Genomic DNA, 10,268 nt, shown 5'->3' on the forward strand with positions numbered 1-10,268 from the left:
AGATGGGTGGATCACGAGGTCAAGAGATCTAGACCATCCTGGCCAACATGGTGAAACCTTGTCTCCACTAAAAATACAAAAATTATCACGAGGTCAGGAGATCGAGACCACGGTGAAACTCTGTCTCTACTAAAAATGCGGCCGGGCGCGGTGGCTCACGCTTGTAATCCCAGCACTTTGGGAGGCCGAGGCGGGCGGATCACGAGGTCAGGAGATCGAGACCACGGTGAAACTCCGTCTCTACTAAAAATACAAAAAATTAGCTGGGCGTGGTGGCGGGCACCTGTAGTCCCAGCTACTCGGAGAGGCTGAGGCAGGAGAATGGCCTGAACCCGGGAGGCGGAGCTTGCAGTGAGCCGAGATCGCGCCACTGCACTCCAGCCTGGGTGACAGGGCGAGACTCCGTCTCAAAAAAAAAAAAAAAAAAAAAAAATGGCTATTGTATTGACTGATTTTCCCCTTCCATAAAGATGATCTTTTTTTTTTTTTTGAGACAGAGTCTCATTCTGTCACCCAGGCTGGAGTGCAGTGGCATGATCTCGGCTCAATGCAACCTCCACTTCCTGGGTTCAAGCGATTCTCCTGCCTCAGCCACCCGAGTAGCTGGGACTACAGGCATGTGCCACCATGCCTGGCTAATTTTTGTGTTTTTAGTAGAGATAGGGTTTCACTATGTTGGCCAGACTGGTCTCGAACTCCTGACCTTGTGATCCACCCGCCTCAGTATCCCAAAGTGCTGGGATTACAGGCGTGAGCCACCATGCCTGGCCAAAGATGATCATTTTTATGATCTATAGTTTTAAAGTAGTATATTAATAGGCTTACTTATTGAATTTTTCATGTATTATTGATATGCTTAGCACAACTATAGTGAGTTTTTCTTTCATTATGTTGTTTACATCTGCTAATGTTTTCGTTTAGATTTTTCATCTCTATCTACCTGATATAGCCCAATTCATCGGTAGTATCAAATGAGCTTACATTAAATGATTCTAAACTCCCATTTTACCTTCCCTTACCCTCTTTTATCCTCCCTTTTATGATAATTCCAGGAAATTTACTCAGGCCAAAGGATACTTAACGCTCAGAGAGAGAAAACCAGAATGCCAACTAAGTCAGCATGGGAGTCTATGCTGTTTGTTTCGTTGTTAGTTCTGTTGCTTCATCCGCTGGTGTCCCCGGCAGTCTTATGTGTGTTCTCTTGTTTAGCAGTAGTTCCTCTGGGCAAGACAGGAAGGGGCTGAAAAGATCTGCTCCTGAAAGGATTAGTATTCAAACACTCTGCCTCCACCAGCAGCAAGCGAGGCAAGATGGACTCAAAGGCTCACTTGGACTAAATCCTTCTCCCCTGTTCTCCAGGTCCCAAGTTCCCCCTATACTTTAAGATGAGATTGGATGCAGGCATACCCATTGCTTTGCTCCATGGGCCTGCAGACAGTTCCAGAAATGAGTATGTTTATGATTTCCAGTCTTCCCCATGATGCTTACAGTCTCCATACTATATATTTTCATGTGTGAGATTGCTTTCCAATATTATGCTTGAAAACTTTCTCAGTCTCTGCCTGACTTACTGGTCCAGTCAGGTTTTTCACTCCATGTTTTATCAATTTTGATAATATATATTTTTATAGAAATTTGCCTATTTCATTGAAATTATTTGGTTTTTTTGTTTTTGTTTTTTTTCTGAGACAGAGTCTCACTGTGTCACCCAGGCTGGAGTGCAATGGTGCGATCTCAGCTCACTGCGATTCTTCTACCTCAGCCTCCTGAATAGCTGGGATTACAGGCATGCGCCACCACACCTGGCTAATTTTTGTATTTTTAGTAGAGACAGGATTTCACCACGTTGGTCAGCTGGTCTTGAACTCCTGACCTTGTGATCTGCCCGCCTCAGCCTCCCAAAGTGCTGGGATTACAGGCGTGAGCCACCACACCTGGCCTCAAATTTATTTGTTAATGTATGCTTGTGCCGTCAGCACTCTGGGGCAAATGTGAGTTTCTTCTGAGCATGAGGATAAAATAATATACTGAGAATTAAACTGCAAACTAGAGATGTTTGAAGATTGTAATTGTTGCTCTTAGTTTGTGGGCCTCTTTGAGGGTCTCATGAAGCCTGTAGATTCTCTCCTTAGAAAATTGCAAACAGCTTCCTTCCTTCCTTCCTTCCTTCCTTCCTTCCTTCCTTCCTTCCTTCCTTCCTTCCTTCCTTCCCTCCCTCCCTCCCTCCCTCCCTCCCTCCCTCCCTCCCTCCCCTCTGTGGCCCCGGCTGCAATCTACTCGGCTCCCTGCTGCCTGCGCCGCGGACTACCTGGGACTGCCGGCGCACGCCACCGCTGCCTGCTTTTCCTCCTTTAGCTGCAGGCACGCGTTCGCCATCTTGGCCACGCTGCTCGCCAGCTCCTGACGCCGAGTGCTCTGCCCGCCTCAGCCTCCCGAGGTACTGGGACTGCAGACGGAGTCTCGCTCACCCGGTGCTCGGTGTTACCCGGGCTGGAGTGCGGTGGCGTGGTCTGGCCTCCCGGCAGCCTCCGCCTCCCAGCCGTCTGCCTTGGCCTACCAGGGTGCTGGGATTGCAGCCCCTGCCCGGCCGCCGCCCCGTCTGGGAGGTGGGGAGCGTCTCTGCCCGACCACCCTGTCTGGGAAGTGAGGAGCGCCTCTGCCCGGCCACCCTGTCTGGGAAGTGAGGAGCGCCTCTGCCCGGCCACCCATCGTCTGGGAAGTGAGGAGCGCCTCTGCCCGGCCACCCCGTCCGGGAGGAAGTGAGGAGCGCCTCTGCCCGGCCGCCCCGTCCGGGAGGAAGTGAGGAGCGCCTCTGCCCGGCCGCCCCGTCTGGGAGGAAGTGAGGAGTGCCTCTGCCCGGCCGCCCCGTCCGGGAGGAAGTGAGGAGCGCCTCTGCCCGGCCACCCATCGTCTGGGAAGTGAGGAGCACCTCTGCCCGGCCACCCATCGTCTGGGAAGTGAGGAGCGCCTTGGCCCAGCCACCCATCGTCTGGGAAGTGAGGAGCGCCTCGGCCCGGCCGCCCCGTCTGGGAAGTGAGGAGCGCCTCTGCCCGGCCGCCCCGTCTGGGAAGTGAGGAGCCCCTCTGCCCGGCCACCCACCGTCTGGGAAGTGAGGAGCGCCTCTGCCCGACCACCCATCGTCTGGGAAGTGAGGAGCGCCTCTGCCCGGCCGCCCCGTCTGGGAAGTGAGGAGCGCCTCTGCCCGGCCACCCCATCCGGGAAGAAGTAAGGAGCGCCTCTGCCCGGCCGCCCCGTCTGGGAAGTGAGGAGCGCCTCTGCCTGGCCGCCCCGTCTGGGAAGTGAGGAGCGCCTCTGCCCGGCCACCCACCGTCTGGGAAGTGAGGAGCGCCTCTGCCCGGCCGCCCCATCCGGGAAGAAGTGAGGAGTGCCTCTGCCTGGCCGCCCCGTCCGGGAAGAAGTGAGTAGCGCCTCTGCCCGGCCACCCCGTCTGGGAAGTGAGGAGCCCCTCTGCCCGGCCTCCCCGTCCGGGAAGAAGTGAGGAGCGCCTCTGCCCGGCCACCCATCGTCTGGGAAGTGAGGAGCACCTCTGCCCGGCCGCCCCGTCTGGGAAGTGAGGAGCCCCTCTGCCCGGCCACCCACCGTCTGGGAAGTGAGGAGCGCCTCTGCCCGACCACCCATCGTCTGGGAAGTGAGGAGCGCCACTGCCCGGCCACCCATCGTCTGGGAGGTGAGGAGCGCCTCTGCCCGGCCGCCCCGTCCGGGAAGAAGTGAGGAGCGCCTCTGCCCGGCCGCCCCGTCCGGGAAGAAGTGAGGAGCGCCTCTGCCCGGCCGCCCCGTCCGGGAAGAAGTGAGTAGCGCCTCTGCCCGGCCGCCCCGACCAGGAAGAAGTGAGTAGCGCCTCTGCCCGGCCGCCCCGTCCGGGAAGAAGTGAGGAGCGCCTCTGCCCGGCCGCCCCGTCTGGGAAGTGAGGAGCGCCTCTGCCCGGCCACCCATCGTCTGGGAGGTGAGGAGCGCCTCTGCCCGGCCACCCATCGTCCGGGAAGTGAGGAGCGCCTCGGCCCGGCCGCCCTGTCTGGGAAGTGAGGAGCGCCTCTGCCCGACCACCCACTGTCTGGGAAGTGAGGAGCGCCTCTGCCTGGCCGCCCCGTCCGGGAGGAAGTGAGGAGCGCCTCTGCCCGGCCGCCCCGTCCGGGAGGAAGTGAGGAGCGCCTCTGCCCGGCCGCCCCGTCCGGGAGGAAGTGAGGAGCGCCTCTGCCCGGCCGCCCCGTCCGGGAGGAAGTGAGGAGCGCCTCTGCCCGGCCGCCCCGTCCGGGAGGAAGTGAGGAGCGCCTCTGCCCGGCCGCCCCGTCTGGGAAGTGAGGAGCGCCTCTGCCCGGCCACCCATCGTCTGGGAGGTGAGGAGCGCCTCTGCTCGGCCACCCATCGTCTGGGAGGTGAGGAGCGCCTCGGCCAGGCCACCCATCGTCTGGGAAGTGAGGAGCGCCTCGGCCCGGCCGCCCTGTCTGGGAAGTGAGGAGCGCCTCTGCCCGGCCGCCCTGTCTGGGAAGTGAGGAGCCCCTCTGCCCGGCCTCCCCGTCCGGGAAGAAGTGAGGAGCGCCTCTGCCCGGCCACCCATCGTCTGGGAAGTGAGGAGCGCCTCTGCCCGGCCGCCCCGTCTGGGAAGTGAGGAGCCCCTCTGCCCGGCCACCCCCCGTCTGGGAACTGAGGAGCGCCTCTGCCCGACCACCCATCGTCTGGGAGGTGAGGAGCGCCTCTGCCCGGCCACCCATCGTCTGGGAGGTGAGGAGCGCCTCTGCCCGGCCGCCCCGTCTGGGAAGTGAGGAGCGCCTCTGCCTGGCCACCCATCGTCTGGGAGGTGAGGAGCACCTCTGCCCGGCCACCCATCGTCTGGGAGGTGAGGAGCGCCTCTGCCCGGCCACCCATCATCTGGGAGGTGAGGAGCGCCTCTGCCCGGCCGCCCCGTCTGGGAAGTGAGGAGCGCCTCTGCCTGGCCGCCCCATCTGGGAAGTGAGGAGCGCCTCTGCCCGGCCACCCACCGTCTGGGAAGTGAGGAACGCCTCTGCCCGGCCGCCCCGTCCGGGAAGAAGTGAGTAGCGCCTCTGCCCGGCCGCCCCGTCCGGGAAGAAGTGAGGAGTGCCTCTGCCCGGCCGCCCCGTCCGGGAAGAAGTGAGGAGCGCCTCTGCCCGGCCGCCCCGTCTGGGAAGTGAGGAGCGCCTCTGCCCAGCCACCCATCGTCCGGGAGGTGAGGAGCGCCTCTGCCCGGCCACCCATCGTCCGGGAGGTGAGGAGCGCCTCGGCCCGGCCACCCATCGTCCGGGAAGTGAGGAGCGCCTCGGCCCGGCCACCCCGTCTGGGAAGTGAGGAGCGCCTCTGCCCGGCCGCCCCGTCTGGGAAGTGAGGAGCCCCTCTGCCCAGCCACCCACCGTCTGGGAAGTGAGGAGCGCCTCTGCCCGACCACCCACCGTCTGGGAAGTGAGGAGCGCCTCTGCCCGGCCGCCCCGTCTGGGAAGAAGTGAGGAGCGCCTCTGCCCGGCCGCCCCGTCCGGGAGGAAGTGAGGAGCGCCTCTGCCCGGCCGCCCCGTCCGGGAGGAAGTGAGGAGCGCCTCTGCCCGGCCGCCCCGTCCGGGAGGAAGTGAGGAGCGCCTCTGCCCGGCCGCCCCGTCCGGGAAGAAGTGAGGAGCGCCTCTGCCCGGCCGCCCCATCTGGGAAGTGAGGAGTGCCTCTGCCCGGCCGCCCCATCTGGGAAGTGAGGAGCGCCTCTGCCCGGCCACCCATCGTCTGGGAAGTGAGGAGCGCCTCTGCCCGGCCACCTATCGTCTGGGAAGAAGTGAGGAGCATCTCTGCCTGGCCGCCCCATCTGGGAGGTCTACCACGGAGGCCAGAAGCAATGTGGGGGCTGGACGTGGTGGCTCACACCTGTGGTCCCGGCACTCTGGGGGGCGAGGCGGGTTGATCACTTCGGGCTAGGAGTTCGAGACCAGTCTGGCCAACTTGGCGAAACATGAAAAATACAACAGACAAACCAACCAACCAACTCAGTGACAACAAAACAGGTCTACCCTGGAGTCATACTCTAATTTTTTCTATTTTCCTCCCTTTCTGATCCTTTATCCCACTTTCTTTTTCTTCCTCTTCCTTCTCCCTCTTGTCAAATAGGGGATTGAGTTATTATCACTGATCCACATAAAGTCCCTCTCTCATTTATTTTAACTCCCACCCCCCATTTTTATTCCCCGACTTCCCATGTGCAACCTTCCTAATATATTTGATACGCATCAAAAAAAATAAAAAATAAAAATAAAAAAATAATAAAATAAAATTTGGCAGAATTATGAAAAAAGAAAATTGCAAAAACTATATGTAAAGCTTTCCATCTACTTTAGAAAGTTCCCGTATCTCCCAGAACCTGTCTGCAGACCATGGATCCATGTCCATGACCTCTGTAACTAAAATGATGGAGCAGCTCCTAGGACTGCCATTGTTCATTTGCCTTTAGAATGCACTGACCTATCTGAAACAAGCCAGTGTCAATCATAAAGAGGGGAAGGTTGGTCCTCATAGAAGCAGAGACAAAGGAGAGTCAGAGATGCAATAATCAGCAGTGTTCATCTCAGCACGGTCCAGGAGATAGGCAGTTTCAGTGGCTGAATTTCACACATGCTGGTCTAGCTGACAAGGTGATCCTTACTGTAAAATGAACGTTTTTATTTAGTTTACATTCTTCACAAGGATGTCTTGTTATTAGAAATGCTCAATTTATCTAACAGACTTCCTTTGTTGCGATTAATATGATTGGGCTGTTTTCCAGCCTCAGTTATATTTCTCATTTTTAATTTATAAATTGGTACTTGGATTTATACATCAGTCTTATGAACTTGGCTATTGTGAGTCTGCCTGTGAGAAATGGCTCTGATGACAAAATCAGCATTCTAAGATGCAAAACCGAGCACTTGATACAGTAACCAAATGAGGATAGGGAATGCTGCCCCATAATGCCTCTCAGGGAACTTCCCACTGGGTTCATTCAGGCCGGACATCTAACAGCATTATTGTGATGGCCAGGCTAGCTATTCTCAACACATAGAACTATCCTATACCTAATCGTATAGCCCTTTCTTCATTCTAATTGTAATTATTCCTGCTCCTTGACTAGGATTCAAAGGATTATCTGTTTACCTTATCTTTTTAAAAATGTTTCCGTGCTGGGCGCGGTGGCTCACGCCTGTAATCCCAGCACTTTGGGAGGCCGAGGTGGGCGGGTCACGAGGTTAGGAGACGGAGACCATCCTGGCTAACAAGGTGAAACCCCATCTCTACTAAAAATACAAAAAAATTAGCCGGGCGTGTTGGCGGGCTCCCGTAGTCGCAGCTACTCGGGAGGCTGAGGCAGGAGAAAGGCGTGAACCCGGGAGGCAGAGCTTGCAGTGAGCCGAGATCGCGCCACTGCACTCCAGCCTGGGCAACAGAGCGAGACACCGTCTCAAAAAAATAAATAAATAAATAATAAAAATGCTACTTTATGTTACTTTCCTCCTAATAGTTTCATCAGGACATTTCCCTCCCCTGTTCTTCTAAAATCACAAAGTGAATATCTTGTTTCTCATTATAGCTGTCTTATACAGAAGCTTTTATGGTAAAGAATTTACCTCTGGCCGGGCGCGGTGGCTCACGCCTGTAATCCCAGCACTGTGGGAGGCCGAGGCGGGGCGGATCACGAGGTCAGGAGATCGAGACCATCCTGGCTAACAGTGAAACCCCGTCTCTACTAAAAATACAAAATAGCAGGGCGTGGTGGCAGGCACCTGTAGTCCCAGCTACTCGGGAGGCTGAGGCAGGAGAATGATGTGAACCCAGGAGGCGGAGCTTGCAGTGAGCCGAGATCGCACCACTGGACTCCAGCCTGGGTGACAGAGCGAGACTCCGTCTCAAAAAAAAAAAAAAAAAAAAAATACCTCTGAGCTGTGCTTCTTCTGTATGAAGGTCCCTCCCTATCTGATTTTCATATTGGTTTTGTTTCTTCTACACTAGGTTCCTCTTTTTGTGTTTTCAGAATTTTAGCCTGGCTCTTTCTAGAGCTAGATTCTCTTAAGTATCTAATGTTTGAATAGCATTTTACGCCTTATGAATATATTCACATATACTAGGTGATTTTTCTAACAGCCTTCTAAAGTTGACCCAGTAGGTATTATTATCCCTTGAAACTTGACAACTTAAAACACAACGAAGCCAGTTGTCTTGCCACAAAACCAGAACACATACCTACAAACAGCAAGATCACTCTCAAAGTCACAACTGAACCCACCCAGGCAGGCTTTTTGTCTTCTACTTAAGTTCTTGTTCTCAGAGTCTCACATAGAAATCTGTATTTCTAGAATCTAGGTTAAGTCAAGTCGATTTGGCTTTCCAAGATGAGAGGACAGGCATCTTCAAGCTTCCTGTCCTTGTGGCACCAACTGCATCTTTTTGTTGGTTGCAGCTTTCAGGGTCTGTTTACCTTTTGCTAACAATGAAAGGGTTAATCATTTCCTAACATCTGTGTATGTTGGTTATTTTAAAAAAATAGTAATACATTTATTGAATGTGTCAGATACCATTTTAAGCATCTTATATCTAATAAGTTAATCATCATAGTAACCTAAAATGGGTACTATTTTTATTTTCTCATTAGCATATAATACACATATTTTGGGGGTATATGTGATATTTTGATACCTGTATATAATGTGTAATGATCAAATCAGGGTAATTGTGATATCCATTGCCTCAAACATTTGTTTTCTTTGTGTTGGGAACATTCCAAACCTTCTCTTCTAATTATTTTGAAATATGCAATAAATTATTGTTAACTATAATTTCCCTGCTAGCAAATACAAGAACTTATTCTTTTATCTAACTGTATTTTTGTACCCGCATATATTGGTCCTTTAAGTTTTTCCACCCCCCACTGCTAAATTTGACTGGCTTAAAATATAAAAAGTTTTTCTGAAGTCGTAGAGAAATTCAAACAGCAAGAAAATCTATGATATTAAGTGACATATGAAAAGAACTTGGTTAAAAATACTGCAAATAATTGTCATTTTGCTGTGTAAACCATTTTCCTGAATAAAGGTGTTCATTGTTATCAAATTGAAACATAGTCTAGAGTATAACAATCTCATTATTTTTATCATCACAGCACACAGTGTCCATCAAAGAGGACTAACATAAGGCAAAACCCTCCTCTTGATTAAAATTTTTTAAAAAGTGTGCTTTAAAACCATGTCCAAAATGGGACTTAGCCAAATAGCATCCACATATTCCATGATATAATTTAACTTTCATATTCTATTTTAACTTGAACATACTACCAAACAAATAGGTTCATAGACTAATAAAAGCAAACACTAATTGGTTATTCTACAATAGGCCCTATGCTAAGCATTTTAGTTGTATTATTTGATGAAACTATCTCAGTACCCATACAAATAGAGTCAACTGGTTTTTGGCAAAGATGCAAAGGCAATTCCAATATAGAAAGGATAATTTTAAAATAAATGGTGCTGGAACAATTGGGCATCAATATGGAAAAAAATTAACCTAAACACAGACTTTAGGCCGGGCGCGGTGGCTCACGCTTGTAATCCCAGCACTTTGGGAGGCCGAGGCGGGCGGATCACGAGGTCAGGAGATCGAGACCACAGTGAAACCCCGTCTCCACTAAAAAAATACAAAAAATTAGCCGGGCGTGGTGGCGGGCGCCTGTAGTCCCAGCTACTCGGAGAGGCTGAGGCAGGAGAATGGCGTGAACCCGGGAGGCGGAGCTTGCATTGAGCCGAGATTGCGCCACTGCACTCCAGCCTGGGCAACAGCAAGACTCCTTCTCAAAAAAAAAAAAAAAAAAAAAAACCACAGACTTTAAACCTTTTGCAAAAATTTCCTCGAATGGATTGTAGATCTAAGTGTGAAACAAAACTGTAAAACTTCTAGAAGAAAACATAAGAGAAAATCCATTCAGACATAACACCAAAAGCACAGTCTATGTGCTGGACTTTATTTTCTATGTAATTGGACTTTATTAAAATTAACTTTTGCTGTGTGAAAGACAGTGTTAAGAGAATGAGAAGACAAGCCATGGACTGGGAGAAAATATTGAGAAACACATCTGAGAAATGCAAAAAACTCAACAATAAGAAAACAAACAACTGGGCCGGACGCAGTGGCTCACCCCTATAATCCCAGCAATTTCGGAGGCCAAGGCGGGCGGATCACCAGGTCAGGAAATCCAGACCATCCTGGCTAACACGTGAAACCCCGTCTCTACTAAAAAT

Source organism: Symphalangus syndactylus, chromosome 5 (genome assembly GCF_028878055.3).
Source record: "Symphalangus syndactylus isolate Jambi chromosome 5, NHGRI_mSymSyn1-v2.1_pri, whole genome shotgun sequence".
In the NCBI taxonomy this organism is placed as follows: domain Eukaryota; kingdom Metazoa; phylum Chordata; class Mammalia; order Primates; family Hylobatidae; genus Symphalangus; species Symphalangus syndactylus.